This window comes from Puma concolor, chromosome A1 (assembly GCF_028749965.1).
Source record: "Puma concolor isolate L17-30 chromosome A1, mPumCon1.1.hap2, whole genome shotgun sequence".
Lineage (NCBI taxonomy): Eukaryota > Metazoa > Chordata > Mammalia > Carnivora > Felidae > Puma > Puma concolor.
Window position 1 is genome coordinate 52,906,508 of NC_141667.1, and position 10,993 is coordinate 52,917,500.

Here is a 10,993-nt window from a genome sequence, read left to right on the forward strand (position 1 = left end):
TAGAAAAAGATTATTTAGTAAAACTGAGTAAATAAAGAGGATATTTGTTTAGTTCTGTAACCACCAAATAAATTACAGATGTAGTAAAAAAATCTTCCCTCAAAAAAAAAAAAAAAAACCTCACTAATACTCAGGTGATTTTCTAGGCAAGTTCTAATAATTATCCAAGGAACAGATGACCCCATCCCATGCAGCTAACTCTAGGTTAATAAAAAAATGACTACAACTCCAGTTCCATTTATATAACCTAATATATTCTTGATACCAAAAGCTGATGAGGAAATAAGAGAAAGGAAATTTATAGTTCAGTTTCACTCATAAACACTGATGCAAACATCCTAAACTAAATATTAGTAATGGAATCCATCAGAGCACAAAACAAGATAACACAACATTAAAAAGTTAAGTCAAGCCAAAGATATAAGATTGGTTTAATAAATTTAAAATCCAATCAAATGTAATTAACCAAATAAAAATATTAAAGAGAAAAAGACATTGTTATCTTATTAAAAAATATGTTCAATAAAATGTAACCTCCATAGATAAGAAAAAAAAAATTAATGACTAAAAGTACAAAAGAACTTTTTAACTTGATAAGGTCATCTACACAAATATTTATAACAAGCATTATTAATAATAATGAGACACTTAAAGCACTGCTTTATGATTAGAGAAAAATACAAAGATACTGCAAAATTTTGTGTTCAACATTATATTGGTAGTTCAAGCTCTAGAAGTAAGGCAAAGATATATGCAGATGATAAAATTATCTACATAACCCAAAAGAATATACAGATATATTATTAGAACTTATAAAAGCATTTAGCAGTTCTTCTGCTGTATTAAAAAAAAAAATGATGGAGCGCCTGGGTGGCCCAGTCAGTTAAGCAACAGGTTTCATCTCAGGTCGTGATTTCTCAGTCTGTGAGTTCAAGCCCTGTTTCGGGCTCTGTGCTGACAGCCCAGAGCCTGGAGCCCGCTTTGGATTCTGTGTCTCCCTCTCTCTCTGCCCCTCCCTGGCTTGTGCTGTTTCTCTCTGTCTCTAAAAAATAAATAAATGTTTAAAAAAATTTTTTAATCAAAAACTGATAAAACTTCAAATAAATTTCTATACATCTCCAACAAACAGAAAACATAATTTAAAAATCTATCACTTACCTGGATACTACCTGGAGATAATAAACTTAAGTTATAAATCTGAAAAGATGTAAAGTCCATTATGGGGGAAAAAGTAAAAACTTCATTTAAAGACATTTAAAAAGACATAATTAAATGGAGAGGTATACCATGTCCATGAATTAGAAACTAAATATCATGAAGACGTTAATGCTTCTCGAATTGACCTAATGCAATGTAATATCTTTTTTTAAAGTTTATTTATTTGAGAGAGAGAGAGAGAGAGAGAGAGAGAGAGAGAGAGAGAGAGAGAAAACGCATGAGCGCTAGTGGGGGAGGGACAGAGAAAGAGGGAGAGAGAATCCCAAGCAAGCTCTGTCTGCACTGTCAGTGCAGAGCCCGAAATGGGGCTGAAACTCATGAACCGTGAGATATGACCTGAGCTGAAATCAAGAGTTGGACACTTAACCAATTGAGCCACCCAGCTGAGATTTATATATAAGAATAAAGGATCAGAAGACTGCCAAGGTATTTCTGAAGATGAATGAAGTGGGACAACAATGCTTGTAGAAATGAAGACTTAACTAAACTTTACGTCTTCACATAACACTATTGTAGTGGAGCATGAGAAATAGATCAATCAAACATAACAAAAGTCCAGACATAGGATTTCATATAAGGAAATTTGAGTATGACAAAAATGGAGTTTACACATCATGGGGAAAGAATGAAGTACTCAAAAAACAATGGTGGAACAGTTTGTTATCCAAAAGGAAAGAGTTGAACTCTCAAATCACATCATACAAAAATTCAACTTTAAAGGCAAATGTTAAAGCTTATAGGAGAAAATACAGAAGAATATCTTAAAATTTTTTTTAATTTTTTTTTCAACTTTTATTTATTTTTGGGACAGAGAGAGAGAGAGAGCATGAACGGGGGAGGGGCAGAGAGAGAGGGAGACACAGAATCGGAAGCAGGCTCCAGGCTCTAGGCTCTGAGCCATCAGCCCAGAGCCTGACGCGGGGCTCAAACTCACGGACCGCGAGATCGTGACCTGGCTGAAGTCGGACGCCTAACCGACTGCGCCACCCAGGCGCCCCTTAAAATTTTTTTTAACATTTATTCATTATTCATTCATTTTGACAGAGAGAGACAGAATGCAAGTGGGGGAAGGGCAAAGAGAGAGAGATAACAGAATCTGAGGCAGGTTCCAGTCTCTGAGCTGTAACCACAGAGCCCAGTGTGGGGCTCCAACCCACAAATCCTGAAATAATGACCTGAGCCAAAGTCGGACGCTTAACTAACTGAACCACCCAGGCGCCCACAGAAGAATATCTTATAATCTAGGGCTAAGTAAGCATCTTAACAAAACACAAAAAATGCAATTGTAAAAGACTGACGAATTTAACTTCATCAACAATAAAATGTATATTCATCAAAGATATGATAAGAAATGCTAAAATACAAATTAGCTGGTGTAAGGAGATTTATAATAAAGTAATTTTTTCCCTGAATATGTTATGAAATTCTACAAATTAACAAGAAAAAAGCAAACAACCCAACCAAATTGATAAAGGACTTAAGAGACACTTTATAGAAGAAACAAAAATGGCTGATAAATACATGAAAATATGTTCAACATCTTAGCAATCTTCAAAATACAAATGGAAATGACAATGAACTTCTGTTTTACACCTATCAGACAGGCAAATTGACAAGTTGGGCATCACAAGTATTGGCAAGATTGTGGAGCAGTAGGATTGCTCATACCCTGATGGCATTATTAATAATATAAATTAGCACAACTATTTTGGAAACAATTTGGCAATGTTTTGTGAAACTGAAATAGCTATTCACCACAAACCAGTAATTTTTGGAGAAATCTTGCATATACGTAAGGAATTATGCTCAAGTATGTCCATTGCAATAGCAGAAAAAGGTGGAACAATCCACACACTGAGTGAAAAGAAAATGGAAAACTTAAGTGGTGTCTATTAAATTAATTCTAGACAGGATTGAGGACAAGTGAGTTAAAGTTGTATCCATCAACATGGATAAATCTCAAGAATATACTATTGAGATAAAAGAATGAGTTACTAAAGAATTCCTACAGTATTATTCCATATGCCTCAATTTCAAAAACATGAAAAATTAAATAATCTGTTGTTTGGTGATGTACATACAGGGAAACATTTTAGAAAACATTTTAAAACATAAAGTCATGGAATAATAGAAGTGAAATCCAGGACGATGATTAACTTAGGTGGTTGTGACGGGAAAATAAGATAAGGCTTATATGCAGTTGTAATGTTTTGACTCTTAAATGGGTGGTGGGTATATAGGTGTTTGAATTATTATTATTCTATATAATTTGCAACATATTATAAATGTTATTTTGTATCTGTAACATAAAAAAACAAAAAAAAGAAAAGAAAATCCATTCATATAACATTAGATCTTACCAGAAATGTCTTGCCTGAAAACAGTTAAACTAAAAGTAACTCAAAATTAAAAAAAAAATACATATTATCCATTTATTTCCTAATCATTTAAAAATGTGATGATGACTACATAGGACAAAATTTGTCAATGTTCTGCTTGGTAGAAGTTTGGGTTGAAAGGTAGTAGCTAATCTTGAAAAGATTCACTTACTTCAACTATTAAATGGCACATTCCAACATGCACACAATATATAATATACTTCATCAACGGTTTGGGAGGCCGAAGTTTACCTAATTCTTTCCTTAACTATTACTTAAAATAAGAAAATAAGTGTCTTCATAATTTTGTCATTTTGTCATTTTATAAAGGTGTCATAAGTAGTCTTAGAGTGATGAAGTCTGAAATTATGTTAATTTGCAAAGTGATTCATGATAAGATAATTATTGAAAATATTTCAGCCTGAAATATAAACATTTTAGTGCATATGTGATTGACTGGGAAAGCTGACTAGACATGAGTAAATGAGGCCAAGCTGTTAACAGGCTACATAATTAGAGTGGGTAACTTGATCATGGTTTCTAGGCTTTCTGAATTCACCCATAGACTTCACTGCTTGAGTTTCCTTTTTAAATATTTTAGTGTGTACAATGGGCTACTCTGAAATAATTTTAAACCATATTTTGAATATGAGTCTTTTTAGAAAAATTATTACCAAAGACCTCATCTTTCCACAATTATTTTCTGCCTAGGCCAGCAGAAGGAGCCGGTGAGTGTAAACATCGGGATTGAATTTGCTTTTCTTTAGAAGAAATAAAATGGATCACAAAACAAAGAGAAAGGAACAGGAATGGGTAATTTTTTTCAGTTTAATAATCAAGAGAACCTTGCAGAATTGGTTTATGAAGTAGATGGTTTCTCAAGCCTATACACTTTAAATCAACAATTGCAAGCAAAAGGTGTAAATGTTTTTACTAAGCATTAAATGATTGCTGAAATGTAAAACAAGTTAGAGGAGTGGAAAAGCAAACTGACCATGGAGACTCTGAGTCATTTGAGTCTCTTGATTCATTAAGATGTGATGAAAGTAAACTTGCAACAAGAAACTTCATCAGTAACGTTTAACCTCTCTTTCTCTCTCTCTTTCACACACACACACACACACACACACACACACACACACACCCCTTTTGGTGGTGTTCCACTGAGAAAATAAGATCAACTACTTCAGCCTAAGATATGGTATCATTTTGGGTCTGTGAAAAAAGAAGGTTCTTTTGGTTCTTCATAAAATTTTACTAATTCTTTTTTTAATGTGTATTTATTCTTTTTTTGTTCTCTGGGTAGTGTCATTTTTATCTGAATTTGCATATATATATATATATATATATATATATATATACACACATACTTTTTTCTAAAATATAATTTACTGTCAAGTTAGCTAACATACAGTGTATAAATTGTGCTCTTGGCTTAGGGAGTTGATTCCCATGATTCATTGTTTACATACAATACCCAGTGCTCATCCCAATAAGTGCCCTCCTCAATGTCCATCACCTATTTTTCCCCTCCCCTCTGCTCCCCCATCAACCCTCAGTTTGTTCTCTGTATTTAAGAGTCTCTTATGGTTTACCTCCTTCTCTGTTTGAAACTATTTTTACCCCTTCCCTTCCCCTGTGGTCTCCTATTAAGTTTCTCAAGGTCCACATATGAGTGAAAACATACGATATTTGTCTTTTTCTGAATGACTTATTTCACTTAGCATAATACCTTCCAGTTCCATCCATGTTGTTGTAAATGGCAAGATTTCATTCTTTCTCATTGCCAAGTAGTATTCCAGTGTATGTATAAACCACATCTTCTTTATCCATTCATCAGTTGATAGACATTTGGGCTCTTTCCATAATTTGGCTGTTGTTAATAGTGCAGCTATAAACATTGGGGTGTAGTCACCCCAGTGAATCAGCACTCCTGTATCCTTTGGATAAATTCCTAGTAGTGCTATTGCTGGGTCATAGGGTAATTCTATTTTCAGTTTTTTGAGGAACTTCCACACTGTTTTCCAGAGTGGCTGCACCAGTTTGCATTCCCACCAGCAGTGCAAGAGAGTTCCCATTTCTCCACATCCTCACCAATATCTGTTGATTCCTGAGTTGTTAATTTTAGCCACTCTTACTGGTGTGAGGTGGTATCTCAATGTGGTTTTGATTTCTATTTCCTTGATGATGAGTGATATTGAGCATCTTTTCAAGTGTATGTTGGCCATCTGGATGTCTTCTTTGAAAAAGTGTTTACTCATGTATTCTTTCTATTTCTCCACTGGATTATTTGTTTTTCAAGTGTTGAGTTTGGTAAGTTCTTTATAGATTTTGGATACTAACCCCTTATTTGATATATCATTTGCAAATATCTTCTCCCATTCCCTCAGTTGCCTTTTAGTTTTGTTGATTGTTTCCTTTGCTGTGCAGAAGTTTTTATCTTGATGAGGTCCCAACAGTTCTTTATTCTTGAGAGAGAGAGAGAGAGAGAGAGAGAGAGAGAGAGAGAGAGAGAAAGAGAAGCAAGGAGAGAGGGAAAGAGAGAATCCCTAGCAGGCTTTGTGCTGTCAGCATAGGGCCCAACATGGGGGCTTGATCTCATGAACCATGAGATCATGACCTGGACCAAAATCAAGAGTCAGATGCCTAACAGGCTGAGCCACCCAGGCACCCCAAATCTTACTGATTCTTTAGCAGCATTCTGATCACATTGGCCTAGTTCCTGAAAGAGTAAAAGTACTGTTTTGATTTAAACCCACAGGCTTAGTTTTGCTTCTGCTAAAATGTATGCTCAAGTTTATCTGTTACATCATCTAGTCTCAAACATTTCAGAGAGTAGAGCATATAATTTTGAACCAACTTTAACAATTTTCTTTGGAGAATGTTAGAAATGAAAGAGAATTTGGGAGGCAGTCCAGCACTTCCCTTCCTCTTTCATTCTATATAAGTGGAAGGTCCAGAGAAGTGAAGATGAGCTCAAAGCAACATACTCTTATTTCTGATTCAATGATTGGTTTATCAATTATCTTTGCACAGAAGCAGTGGGGGAGTGAGAAGAAGTTTTATAGAGCAGAAACAGGATATCAAAATAACTCAAAACCTTAGAATATTCTGAAACCTGGGGATTTGTATATGATGAGGAAAAGTCAGGAGAAACCACCAGATGGAAACCACCCTGCTTCCTTACATCTTCTGCATATACTTTCCTGCCCTGCTATCAGCACAAGGGACATTTATTTATACTACATACTCTCTTATAGTTCTCTGTAATGTCTGAATCTGCCAATCATCACCCATTCCTATGGTTTCTATCCCTTGGATAGTTTACATACATTCATGATTAAGAAAGAAAGAGTGGCGTCTGGTGGCTCATTCAGTTAAGTGTTTGACTCTTGGCTTTGGCTCAAGTCATGATCTCACAGTTTCGTGGGTACGCAGAGAGACTACTTGGGATTCTCTCTCTTTCCCTTTCTCTCTGCCCCTCCCCTGATAGTGCGCTGTCTATGTCCCTCTCAAAATGAATGAATACACTTAGAAAAATAAAAAAAAAAAAAAAAAAAAAAAGAGGGAGAGAGGTAGGAAGGAAGGAAGATCTATTTGAAAGATATTGGGAAATTCACTATATATATTTAGTTCCTGGAAAAATCCAACAATTAGGATGCAAATCACTTAACTTAGTTAAATTTCAAGAAACATATAGCCACAGCTATATGTTCTCTGGAGCTGCCTTAAGTGACCCCCTTATTCACAATACACTGACACAGCTCCAGCTACTTGCTGCCTTACTCAGTGGGCAGGGATAAAACAAGAACCTAACTAACTTTGGAATGGAAATGATAATAAGGCACTTTTCAGATCATGGCAGCTTTTCAATTGTTGGGGATTCCCTTAATGGAAACCACCACAGCTGTTGCGGATATTTTGACAATAGATAGCATGTGTCGGCATAAGTAGAATCAAATAAAAAAATATATGACATAGAACACATTAACTATTTTGGTAATTTGCAAGAATAAAGTTTTTAAAATGTATAATAAATATTTTGAAATTTAAATAAAATAATTCAGATTTTTGAAAAAAAATCTAAAAAATTAGAGATCTCACATTTTTCTATAGCTACACTATTAATTTCAATAACATTTTATCCATGTTTCAATGAGCCCTTAATTGCAATTATTTGGTTTCAAAAGATAGGGGATTTTTTTAAACAAGTGACAATAGTAGTGAACATCTTTATGAAGATATCTCATTTTACCGTATTTGTAGATTGTAATAGATTATTTGATAATCAATTACTTGGGTACTGAAAAGGACATTTTGCTATCTCCATGGTATATATACTAAAATTCTATTTCAAGGGTTCATTTTTGATGGCAGGCTGTCAGGGTGATGAATAGACATGCTTGATGTGGTTTTCCAACTTTGTGATAATGAGGACGTGTGAAGATCTTCATGTTCATTGTGGAACATTCTTTATATCATAAAATTCTGCCATAAAGTACAGAGCTAGCAAGTCTCCAGATGGTAATTATAACTTTGTTGGAATGAAACCGATATGGTATTGAGAGGCTTTCAAGATGGACCAAAGGTCACCAAAATGTGTCTTAAGTTTAAAACCAAGTTTCTCTTCCTTTGGAAGTTACACATAGGATTTTTGATTAGTAGTTACTGCAGTAATGTTTTCTCATATTGTATAGCACTTTATACAACACTTATGTTGTACATTAGGTTATATTAATTTTACTGACTTGCCCAAACCAAAGCACAAGAGAAAATGTAGCTCAATCTTCCCTTCCATCATTAAACATTTGCACTAAAGGGAGAAGGAGGCAAGAGAAATAAATTTGCTTTTTCTTTCCTCTCAGGTCTTTTATGCCTCTGTGTAGAAGTCCTCACCTCACTGAGTGTGAGTCTGCTACTTAAAGGTGAAATTTTTTATACAATCTGGCTCTTGGCCAATTTCCTCCAGCTGGTTCTCCAGTGAAGAAACAGTTCCAAGACTGGAGGAAAGCCACCTATATTGGACTAGAGATAATTGCATTAGCTCTCTTATGGCATGTGAGGGTGGACATGAATTAGGGTTGCCAAATAAAGTATAAGATACCTGATTTAAGTTGAATTGCAGATTAACAAAAAAAATTTAGTGTATGTTTGTTTTGCTAATTTTGGCAAAGCTACTGTAAATCCTATATTTTAAGGAATATTTCAAGGACATTTTTTCCCCACAGGTAATTTTGACTTTAACTGATTTTCTTTTCCTGTATTGATTTTAGAATTTAACCCTCATACAAGAGAAGACCATGCTGAACTTTTATAAAATACTTTACAGCTATTGTCTCATTTAGATCTCTATGATGATGCTCATGGGGACTTTAAGTCTGTTTCATGCATGCCCATTTTCCAGATGAGAATGTTGATATTCAGAATCATCCTGTTACTCAAGACCATTGGGAGAGTTAAGAGGCAGAGTTTGAATTCTCTTCTAGCCCAATTTTCCCTCAGAAACTCACTCTTATATGGGAGTGGATAATAACTGATTAATCTTATGAATATATTCCAGTTGGTTCATAATAATTCCTTCTGTCCCTCTTTCCTTCTCTCTGTATAAAGTACTATAGTACATTAATACAATAATATATAATAAAATTACATAATACTGCCTCTTTGATGGCATTGTGTTCTAGCCTAACAAAAATGTTTGTTTTCCTTCCAGATCCTAGATATAGGTGATTTGGGACAATATAGCCTTCTATTGAGAGATTCAGCAGGCCTAGTAACACCTTAACATTTTACAACATAGATTACCATCTCCTGAAATTGTTCAATGGCATAAAACATGTTGGTGCATGAATTATAGAAATAATATTTTTAAAAGAATAGTTATTTAAATGATAAAGTCTTTTGAGACACTCTTGCCCCTGTGCTCACACATATAAGCATAGGCCTTTGATTGAAGCATATCTCTAAATTTTCTTTCTTGAAATCACTTTCAGATGGCCTATTCAATTGGGTTTCATGGTTTTGATGGTATCAACCTGCCTTCTTTCACGGTCTGTTTCCATTTCTGGAACTAACAGAAGTTACAAAGTGACAATATGATGCGATAGTTATGTTATCTATTTACTAAAATGTTCTAGATGTTTAATAGCACATACCAGGACATGTGGTCATGACCAGGCCAATTTTCAATTTTGCTACTTCTCTGGTATAATTTCCTCCGTCAATCATTTTAAATCTTCTTGGTAGAAGTGGAGAGTTAACAGTAGTATCAGGAGGAGTAAATTTTGAGTGAATAGTTTCTTCAGTGTTTAAAATGCCCTGAGCATTATCTTCACAGTATTGTCAATTACTGGCTTCTCAAAATGCCACATTTTCAGAGTGTAACAAACATGTGCCAACTTAAATGTGGTTTATCATGGCACAGTGGAGTGAGAAGATTAGTAAGGGATTAATATAAATGAAAAATATGGCTGAAGTTTTCCTATCCCCATGCATTTGTTAGTGGGTGAACTCATTTTCTGGATTCTTTATTTTTCTCAAGGTCATCTCATCAGATCCATTTTCAGTTAAGTCCTCAGTACTTTATCAGTAGACAAATTTATCTTCCTCTTTGGGGATAGATGGTAACATACAGGTGCAGAGTGACTTTAATGAAGAAATCTAAGGAATTCGGAAATAGAAAAAAACATAAAGAAAGAGAGGAGAAGCTGGGTGGGGGGAAACAGTCAAAGCAGAGGAGAGTGTTTGTGAAGAAAATATGGAAATTGAGACTTTAAATCCTTTCTGAGAGTAGAAAATCATGCCCTTCTTTTCTCAAAGGAAACTGAAGGCTTTATGAGTTCCTTGGACATCAAATATAATTTTGATACTTGATACTTCAATGAGGGAGAAATGTTCTGCTTAGATTTCCTTTGAAATTCACATTTGATATAAAACTCAAGTCTAAAAATGTTTTTAACATAAATAAATTTATATCCAGCCAGCTCTGGAAGAACATGCAAATATATCAAAATACAACCCTATGGCTCCCCAGTTTTCTCTTTCTCTGGTACTGGCATGGAGAAGATATTTTGATTTTTTATTTAAATAAAGGAGCAGTGGCTAAAAAGAGGCATTGAGTACGATTCAAATGAACAGAACTGATGAAGTGGAAATGAATATGCTTGAATTAATCATAATGCTTTAATCAGGGTTTTCTAATGTTAGTTAATTGCATCCACAAAATATAGAAGCAAATGAGCTTGGTGAGTGTAAAAGGGAGACTCAGAGACTTTGAATAGGATCCTGTTCTGAACAAGGGTGGTGTGGAAAAATTGACCAATTGCCACTGAAGCTGTTGTGTGCCCAAGCTGAATAAGCTTGGTAACAGTCGACTCAATTAAATTATAGGTCTAAAT